We start from the raw sequence: 9,081 nt of genomic DNA on the forward strand, positions 1-9,081 counted from the left end.
AGCTAAAATGTCAAAACTGCTCTGGTCCATAAGGGGGAAACAAGGTCTGGATGCTAAGTGGTTAGAAGGAAATAAATAAGGCAGCTTCTATATCTCTCTGACTTCAGGTGTCCTTTAAAGACTAATAACATTTTCGGCATTATTTCCTATACCTGTTCTAATGTGCTCTGGATTACTGCAGCCTAGCCTTTCAAGTTGCACTGTCTCTGTAATATATCTAATCTTATTTTCTTTGTCAAGCTTTGTCGACCCAGGGAGGAATGTGCTGCCTCTGCTGTGATAGGGAGAAGTTATGCACCCCCCCCCTCCACGCCTTCCTCTGCTCTCCTGTGTGCTGTGTGTATGAGTCACAGGCAAGGTCTCTGCTCACAGACAGCCTGTCTGAGGCTCACGAAGCTGTAACCTTGTGAACAGCTGTGAGTGCAGACAGATCAGTTCAGATCTCAGACAAACAGCTACGGCAACAAGTGGCAGTAACATTCCAGCAGTCAAGTCAGGCTTGAGAGGAGCCACTGCAAACAGGCACCTGCTCTGATGTAGAGATGGCCCGAACTGTTCGCGGGCGAATCTCTATGTGCCTGTACTACTTCCGGGTCGCTATAACCCAGAGTAGTATGGCTGCCCTGGCCCGGCGGTGCGCGTCCTTGATCAGCTGCCTTTTGCAGGGCACTCTCTGCGCATGAGTGTGACGTCACTCATGACGTCACGCACAGGCGCAGAAAGTGCCCGGCAACAGGAGCGCGATCAAGGACGCGCACCGCCAGGCCAGCGCAGCCGTACTACTCCGGGTCATAGCGACCCGGAAGTAATACAGGGTGAGGTGTTCGCCGGCGAACGGTTCAGGAACCGTTCACCGACATCTCTACTCTGATGATGTATTTCCTGTTTGGCAGCCATCTTTATTGTTTACAAAAACAATAAATAAAACAGTGATTTTATCACCAAGAAAGCAGCGGGGAGCGGTGAAAATGTCGCAGAGGGGGCTAGGAGAAGACAACAAACAGGCTGGTACGTTTATTTATGTAATATTTTCACAGTACAGATTCTCTTTAAGGTTAGTAATGTTTTTTTCAGGACTAGTAGCCATGACCAAGGAAATACTATTTCTTTCTGTTTGGAATGCAAATTGCACGCAACTTGAAATTTGGCCAATTAAATCCAGCTGCTGCTGATTTCATTGGCCTACAGTAGTTCCAAGCTGCATTTAATGGACACCTGAACTGAGAGATATGAAGGCTTAATTTCCTTTTAAACAATACCAGTTGCCTGGCTGTCCTGCTGATCATCTGCCTCTAATAGATCCTGAACAAGCATGAAGATCAGATGTTTCTGACTGAAGACTGACTGGATTAGCTGCATGCTTGTTTTAGGTGTGTGATCTAGATACCAGTGGCGTATCTAGAGGAGTGCAGGAATGGCTCTTGCATGGGTGCCACAGTGCTATGGGCGCCATGACTACCCCTTCATCCCTCATGCTGCACCACCAAACTGGGGGACATTTATACCTGGTGACACCTCTCATTACCTTTAGGGGGAAAACCTCTCACCAATATACTGGGGGTTTACTTATACTGGAAGATACCCCTTATAACCTATACCGGGTGGAGGGCTATTTATACTGAGGGACACCTCCTATCACCTATACTCGAGGGGGAGGCTACGTGTTTATCTTGAGGCAAATGACGACTTAATTATTTTATATGTGACTACGGGGATCAGCCTGCCAGCCAGCGATCGGAGCTGGCGGGCTGTTTATTTAGGTAATTATGTATATAAATATTTATATATGTAGCGTTGCACAGGGTATATTGTCTTGTCACTTAACTGTCCCTCGGAGGGGCTTACAATCTAATTCCTGCCATCGCCATATGCCTATGTATATGTAGTGTATGCATCTTAGTCTAGGGCCAATTAAATGGAAATCCAATTAACGTATCTGTATGTGTTTTTTTTTGTTTGTTTGATTTTTTACATTATTTAGGTCTTTTTTTTTATTAAAGGGAAACTTTAGCCTAAACAAACATACTGTCATTAAGTTACAATATTAATGTTAATTAAAATAGAGAGGTAATACACTCTCTTACCCACCCTGTTTTAAAAGAACAGGTAAATGTTTGTGATTTCATGGGGGCAGCCATCTTTTTCATGGGGACAGTCATCTTATTGGTTGAAAGGAGGTGACAGGGAGCATGAGACACAGTTCCAACTGTCCTGCGTCCTGATCACCCCTCCCAGCTGCACGCGTTAGGCTTCAAATCTCAAATTAAAAATTTAAATAAAAAAAATTGCGCCAAAACAGCAGAAGGAGAACAACAAAGTCAAAAATCCCATCATGCTTTGCACACCATCAGGGGAAAAATGCCCGGGCAGTTTTCTTCTGTGCAGCTAAAAATGAGGCTTGGGTAAGAAAAACAAAGTTCTGATGCTGTGAAACTGTTAAAGAAACACCAAGCCTTTTCAGTGCTGCTGAGTAGATTTTTAGTCTGGAGGTTCACTTTAATAAAAAAAATCGTAGCAGCAATCAAGTACCTCCAAATGAAAGCTCTATTTGTGAGAAGAAAAGGAGGTAAAATTTATTTGGGTGCTAAATTGTATGACAGACCAATAAACCGGTAAAGTTGTGAAGCGGCGAATTGTGAAAAATGGGCTGGTCACTAGGGGGTATAAACCTCTGGTCCTCAGGTTGTTAAAGGGAACCAGAGAGGAATGGAGGGTGAAAAAAAGAAAAGTTTTTTTACATACCTGGGGCTTCTTCCAGCCCCATAAGCCTGGATCGCTCCCACGCTGCCATCCTCTGCTTCCTGGATCCGCCGGTAGCGGGCCCGTCACTTCCGTCGGACGCGGCCAATTCTCTGCATCACAGGGGCTCCCTCCATACCCGTACGCATGCGGCTGCGCAGAAGGCAGCCGCAAGCGTACGTGTATTGAGGGAGCCCCTGTGATGCGGAGAATTGGCCGCGTCCGCCAGCCGACTGGCCGACTGGCGGTAATGACGGGACCTGGTACCGGCGGATCCGGGCAGCGGAGGACGGCGGCGTGGGAGCGATCCGTGCGTATGGGGCTGGAGGAAGCCCCAGGTATGTATAATAGCTTTAATTTTCTCCTCTCTGGTTCTCTTTAAGAGGAAATAAATATGGCAGTCTCCATATCCCTCTCAGCTCAGGTGTGCTTTCATCTACATTCAAGTCAGAAGAATTATGACCTCTCTGGTCATCTTTACTCAAACTTACTTCATTATGCACAAGATGTTCCCAAGCTAGAGAATCCTGATAATGAATGTTTTGTCCCATTTCCTAAACAATGTGTAGAGAGACCAGGGCTGACCACATGTGGACCTCCGCGGGGAAGAGAGGCTGAGGTTGTTTTTGCAGAACTTCTCTGTCTTTCAGCAGTCGACACTTCACCCTGGTGGAGAACAGGCCAGACAAAAGCATGTGGCTTCCTTAATACCACAGATCCCTGGGAGAGCCTTGTTGTGGTTCCCTATAATGGGGTGTGACAGTAAGAAAAATAATCGGCTATGCTGGATCACAGGCTCCGAAACTGCTGCAGAATGTTATTCCACCTTCCCCTATTTATTTATACAGCGTGCCCACCACAGACAGAAGGAAATCTTGCTGTTACAGGGAAAGGACAGATGTGAGGCCATGCATTAGTGATTATTTTATTAAAGCGGAACTCCAGCAATGCAATTTATAAAGAGAGTCTTGTTAAAGTAATTGGCTTCAGTCAGAGATGGATTAAAGGGAACCTGAAGTGAGAGGGATATGGAGGCTGCCATCTTTATTTCCTATTAAAGAGACACTGAAGCGAAAAAAAAATATTTGATATAATGAATTGGTTGTGTACTATGAATAATTACTAGAAGATTAGCAGCAAAGAAAATATTCTCATATTTTTATTTTCAGGTATATAGTGTTTTTTCTAACATTGCATTATTCTCTAATATGTGCAGATTACACAACACTCAGCATTCAAAATGATTCTTTCAGAGCAGTCTGTGAACTAATGACCTCTCCTCTGGTAGAGGAAAAGTAAAAAAATTAACTAACAGTTGAGATAATAAAAGTCAGAAAACAGCCCTCTCCACGACTTTGAAAGTCATAGAGCTTAATGGCTTTTTTGCATAGAGATAACAACTGGAGTTTCTTAAATCTTCCCGTACTGGAAACAATTAGACTGATGTATCTGATCTTAATGTTTTATTTCTTAGCTGTACTACACATACAAATCATAATATCATACATTTTTTTTCGCTTCAGTGTCTCTTTAACAAATCCCAGTTCTTTGGTAGCCTTGCTGATCTATTTGGCTGCAGTGGCTGCAGTGGTGTCTGAATCAGAAACAAGCATGCAGCTAATCCCCCGAAGCAAGGTATGGGCGCCCGCAGTATAGGTTAGCCAAGAATAGGTAACCCAGTATAGGTAGCCGGCTAAACAGGAAGCAGCGTGTGTATCAGCGTCTATGCCGAGAGGAGGTCAGTGGCGAGTGGAATGCAGGGAGGTGAGTAGTTGTGTACAGAGCTTCCTGCTGCGTAATTACTCTGCATCCTGGGGAGAGGTCGGGCTGCCCTCCCCGTGGCTCCGGCTCCCCCCTTCTTTACAGCGCCCCCTCCCTCCCTCCCAACAGCGCTCAGGGCGCCCGCACGGGCCACACGGCCCTAAAAACGGGCATGCCTTTGGGATTTAATGGGGCCCTAGACAAGGTAGTACAGCAAAGACCCATCCAGCACCCATGGGGATTGGCTGATGCTGGCTAAGTGTGCTTTCTGGTTGCTTGAGACTGAATGTTAAAAATAAGCCAAGTTAATACACTGCAATCCCCGACTCTGTATTAAATGTTAAAATAAAGTAATTGAAAGTATATTAACCTTGTTGTGAGGGCCATGAAATCCAGTCTTTAAAGAGGAACTCCAGTGAAAATAATGTAATTAAAAAAAGTGCTTCATTCTTACAATAGGTACAGACTAACCAGCAAGCTCATGGTGAACCAGAACTCATTAGAGTGTGTGAGGGGCTACAATGGTCCTAAAAGCCCCCTTACTAAAATGCTAAGAAAAACAAAAGTTTGCTTTCTTAAAACAGAAAGAATTTGCGATAATTCAGGTTGGAGTGAGCTTGAGATGTCTCCCAGGCACCACTGCTGAATATATGCAAATTAACCATTGTACCCTTAGAAGCTAAACACACCTCCAGAACCTCTGGAATGCAATGATGTGTCAGCTTGTTAATTTGTACAGAGCCATAATAATCACACATGCATACAGACTGTTTCGGAATTTTGGATCCGCATCAGTGCATGGCATGGATTAATTTGGCTCTATGGAGTAGGGCTTGTAACACTGAGAGGTACAGACTGACCAGCAAGCTCATGGTGACCCAGAACTCTAGCCCCCTTGCTAAAATGCTAAGAAAAACAAAAGTTTGCTTTCTTAACAAGCTGACACATCACTGCATTCCAGTGGTTCTGGAGGTGTGTTTAGCTTCTAAGGGTACACTGGTTAATTTGCATATATTCAGCAGTGTTGCTCTGGGAGACATCTCAAGCTCACTCCAACCTGAATTATCGCAAATTCTTTCTGTTTTAAGAAAGAACACTTTTATTTTTACAATAATTATGTATACATGATTTAGTCAGTGTTTGCCCATTGTAAAATCTTTCCTCTCCCTGATTTACATCCTGACATTTATCACATGGTGGCATTTTTACTGCTGGCAGGTGATATCACTGGAAGTAGCTGCTGCTTGCTTTTTTGGCAGTTCGAAGGAGCTGTAAACAGCTATTTCCCACAATGCAATGAGGTTCACAGACAGGAAACTGCCAAGACCTCACAGTTTCCTGTGGGAGGGGTTTCACCACAATAGCAGCCATACAGAGCCGCCTGATGATACGTTTGTGAAAAGGAATACATTTCTCATGTAAAAGGGGGTATCAGCTACTGATTGGGATGAAGTTCAATTCCTGGTCAGGGTTTTTCTTTAAGCACAGTAGAGCCCACAAAAAGCCTACAAAGTTGTCCTTCACCACTGTGAGTACTGCCGGCAATTAGCTCTGGTTGGTTGAGACTTCTGGGTAGTTGAGTTCTGGATAACTGGGACTCTGCTGCAGATTTGGGGGCCCCTTGTGGTCTTCTTGGTAAGATGAAGTGTACCGAAGTCAGAGAAGGTGGCTGGAGGGCCCCTTGACATCCACTAAGCCCCAGGCACCTGCCTAGGCTGTATGATCCTGATGATCCCGCTCTGGCTTCAGTTCAGTACTTCATAGTGCCGATGGGTTGTATGCACTAAACTGCGTTAAAGCACTTACGAGGCGAGAGTAGTAAAAAAAAGTTAAATACCTGGCTGCAAGTTTTATCCACCACAGGAGACGCCATCCGCGCCCTCTGTTTCTTTCCGCTGTGGTGTCATTGTTCATTTCAGACTGAGGTCGGGACCCGTCCCGATCCCTCGGATAGTCTTCATTTGCCCCAATAAATATGGCCGCCAGGTCCTGCCGCGCCTGCGCAGTTGTCATAGCCGTGAGTGCGGCTGCGCAGCTCTGAGTCCTCCTCCAACCCCATGATGGCTCCTGGCAGTCTCGCACGATTTACGTCCACAAGACTGTCGGGAGCCATGACGGGGCTGGAGGAGGACTCAGAGCTGCGCAGCCGCACTCACGGTTATGACAACTGCGCAGGCGCGGCAGGACCTGGCGGCCATATTTATTGGGGCAAATGAAGACTACTCAAGGGATCGGGTCAGGTCCCAACCTCAGTCTGAAATGAACAAATGACACCACGGTGTAAAGAAACAGAGGGCGCAGATGGCGTCTCCTGTAGATAAAACTTGCAGCCAGGTATTTAACTTTTTTTACTACTCTCGCCTCGTAAGTCCTTTAAGCAAAATTACGTGCGTAATTAAGTCAGTGCATAGTGCATTGAGTCTAGCATAATGCATTGCATGTAATGTGTTGCATTCTGCTCTACTCACCGTGCAGTGAGGCTAAACGCATGTAATTCTGCTTCATGCAGTTTAGCACGTGTATCTCTATGTATCATAACATAAACTGTAAAATGCATGTGTATATATATATATGTATAGATGTGCACTTGTTCCAGTAAAAAATGAACTTTTTTTCCAGTATGTTGCTGTCACTTACAGTGGGTAGTATCTGGAGCAGGTCATCTGGGCGCACACATGGAGGTGCAATTTAACAAACCAATCCAATCCTTTTCAAATACATATAACGGCGTGCAAAAGACATTTCTGCCTTCAGTTCCAATTATACAGCATTTCACTTCAGCAAAAGTTAAAGGGACTCAAAGACGAAAAAGTATAATAAATGTATACATACCTGGGGCTTCCTCCAGCCCCATCAGCATGGATCGCTCCCACGCCGCCATTCTCCGCCTCCTCTATCGACGGTACCGGGCCCGTCACTTCCGCCGGACGCGGCCAGTTGTACGCATACGCAGGGACTCCCTCTGTCTCGCCAGCACCTGCTTCATGCTGATGGGCCTGGAGGAAGCCCGAGGTATGTATACATTTATATATATATATATATATATATATATATATATATATATATATATATATATATATATATATATATATATACTGTACAGCGCTGCGTAATATGTCGGCGCTATATAAATACTAAATAATAATAATAATATTAATAATTTATTATACTTTTCGTCTCTGAGTCTCTTTAAAGAGGAACTTTAACCCAGGATTGAACCTCATCCAAATCAGTAGCTGACACCCCCTTTCCCACAAGAAATCTTTACCTTTTCTCAGATAGATCATCAGGAGGTCTGTATGGCTGATATTGTGGTGAAACCCCTCCCCCAGTGTGATGTCATGACCATGGCCCTGACTGTTTGCTGTCTGTGAACCTTGTTGCATTGTGTGAAATAATGGCTTTTTCCAATTGCCAAAAAAGCAATATCTCCCTCTGTGCACAGAACTCTACAAGTGACAAAAATTTCTTGCAGATTACCTGGCAGGACTAAAGATGTCCCCATCAGTAATACATTTCAGAATGTAAATCAGGGAGACGAAAGATTTTCCAGTGTTCAAACACTGACTAAATAATCTATAAATGGAAATTGACAACAATAAGCAATTTTATTCATTACTAGTAGACCCAAGCCCGTTTAAAAACGGGCTCTTGTGTCTGTTTCTCGCCGCCGCCCACCGTATGTTACTGCGCACGCGCACCTGGCCGCCCGCTCACACGCCCGCCCGGCTCCCTGGCGACGTCCTCCTGTCTCTGTGAGGCTGGGTCCGTGCTGCGCACATGCGCAGTAGCAAAAAGCACTGACCAAGCTACACAGAGAGACAGCAAATGCAGGGACACAGGGGTTTTATTATAGAGGAAGTTATTTTCGCTACAGTTCTTCCTTAAGTAGGACATGGCCAAATGTGGTGCCATCTTTAGTACAGACACATATAGCACATTCATCAAGTAAATCATTCTGCCACATAATCTATTTAGCGCACTTGTCATTGATTGAAAAATATGTCCTCCTTATCCCCCACTTTGTTCTGCTGATCCCGTCATTGTAGCCTTCCGACACCCATGATCCCCCGACACATCCGCAGCTGCCTCTGATCATCAGACTCCGCATTCCTCCTCTCGGAGATCAGTTTACACATGCTACATAGAGGAAAGATGAAAGAGATGCAGCTCTGGAATCAATAGGCTTCCCTAAATAATTTGGGATGGTGTACCAAGTTCAGTGCGGACAGTCATATGACCAGCTGTTCCACCACCACCACCACCTATGCTGCCAACATAAGAAATATCCAACCACTTCTGTACCATGAATCCCCATCTAACCTTCATATTTATTTGTCCTACTGCTATTTATAAAAGAATAAACTGAAATCGATGAATTGAGTCGCACAAAAATTGTATGGTGTAAATGGGGCTTTAAGAATACACAAGGTGGCATGTGACAGTAGACATGTGTAAGTACAGTGCCAAACACATACATAATTAGGAAGTGTTCCATTTTTTCTTTCTCTCCCTGTAAGAGTTAACCATCAGGTATGCAAGTGACGGTTTCTGCCTGGGTTTGGACTGGGTCGGACTATA

The sequence above is a fragment of the Hyperolius riggenbachi genome, chromosome 3 (genome assembly GCF_040937935.1).
Source record: "Hyperolius riggenbachi isolate aHypRig1 chromosome 3, aHypRig1.pri, whole genome shotgun sequence".
NCBI classification, from domain to species: Eukaryota; Metazoa; Chordata; class Amphibia; order Anura; family Hyperoliidae; genus Hyperolius; species Hyperolius riggenbachi.